This window comes from Apium graveolens, chromosome 1, assembly GCF_009905375.1.
Source record: "Apium graveolens cultivar Ventura chromosome 1, ASM990537v1, whole genome shotgun sequence".
Classification (NCBI taxonomy): Eukaryota; Viridiplantae; Streptophyta; class Magnoliopsida; order Apiales; family Apiaceae; genus Apium; species Apium graveolens.
The window spans coordinates 3167826-3169367 of record NC_133647.1 but is presented as its reverse complement, the minus strand read 5'-3'; the positions used below and the strand labels follow the sequence as shown (position 1 = coordinate 3169367).

At 44.3% G+C, this 1542-nt stretch overlaps 1 non-coding gene across 1 annotated transcript; it reads left to right on the top strand.

Moving 5' to 3' along the window:
* The first annotated feature begins 987 nt into the window (after positions 1 to 987).
* On the top strand, positions 988 to 1094 carry LOC141680557 (small nucleolar RNA R71). The gene has a single exon (XR_012558360.1). It is a non-coding gene; the product is annotated as a small nucleolar RNA R71 (small nucleolar RNA).
* Positions 1095 to 1542: the final 448 nt, after the last annotated feature.

The window sequence follows — 1542 nt, the reverse complement described above, 5'->3', positions numbered from 1 at the left end:
TCCAGAAACTTACCGAACTGTCTATCCAGCTTTTGTTGCTACAATCTCTTAGGAAAAGGTGGTGGAGGATAGAGCTGTTTCTCCCCTGTATTACCCTCAGGCAGAGTGTGTTCAACAGTAGTCTTCCTTGGTTCCGCCGCTTTCTCCTTTTGCTTAGCTTCTTCATCTCTAATTTCAGCTTCTCCTTCTTTTGCCTTTTCAGCATCAGCAACTTTTCCAGACCTTAAGGTAATAGCCTTGACTTGCTCTTTAGCTTTCTTCCTGCCTGGTACTTCCGTGTCACTGGGAAGAGTGCCAGGTTGACGATTGAGTACTGCATTGGCTAATTGACCGATTTGATTTTCCAAGGTCTTGATAGAAACCGCCTGACTCTTGCATAATAGCTTAAGTTCCTCAAAATCAGCACTAGTAGGTGCAGCTGCACTTCCCTGTTGAGGATATGATTGCCTTTGAGCATACTGCTGTGGTTGCTGGAATCCAGGTGGGTTAAACTGTTTACTCACGCCTTGCTGATATGGGGGCTGAATAGCATTCTGATTATTCCCCCAGCTGAAATTTGGATGATTTCTGTTATTAGGATGATAGGTAGCTGGCACAGGCTGCTGTTGTCACTGATAATTATTCATATACTGAACAGATTCATTGACAAGAGAACACTGATCCGTAGCATGAGAACCTGCACAAAGCTCACAAACCATAGCTATTTGATTAACTCCATATGTAGCCAGAGAATCAACCTTCATTGACAGCGCTTGAAGCTGTGCTGTAATAGCGGTGGCTGCATCGACTTCCAGAATACCTGCTACCTTACCAGGCATCATCCTGTGAGTTGGGTTTTGATGCTCATTTGCAGCCATAGTCTCGATAATTTAATAAGCCTCAGTATAGCTTTTAGCCCATAAGGCGCCTCTAGCTGCTGCATCGAGCATGGGCCAAGATTGGGCCCCCAAACCATTATAGAAACTAGTGATCACCATCCAATCGGGCATTCCATGATGTGGACACTTTCTCAATATTTCCTTGTATCGTTCCCAAGCTTCGCACATAGATTCTGTAGGTTGCTGCGCAAACTGAGTACGAGCACTCCTCATAGCAGCAGTCTTTGCCATCGGATAAAACTTCACCAGAAACTTTTGTGCAAGATCTTGCCACGTAGTGATGGACCCAACTGGTTCAGAATGTAACCAGTCCTTAGCTTTGTCCCTCAGTAAGAATGGGAAAAGCCTCAGCTTGATAGCCTCATCATTCACGCCATTATACTTAAAAGTGCTGCAGATCTCGACAAAATTCCTTATGTGCATGTTGGGGTCTTCAGTCGCCGCTCCTCCAAAAGAAACAGAATTCTACACCATCTGAATAGTGCCCGGCTTGATTTCAAAGGTGTTAGCTTGAATAGCCGGATGAAGAATGCTTGACTGAATGTCATCAATTTTTGGCCGAGAAAAATCCATAAGAGCTGGATCAGCTTGAACAATACGATCACCCATGTTTACTGGTTCTTTCCGCTCAGTTCCTGAATCTGAATCTTCAAAATCTAACTTC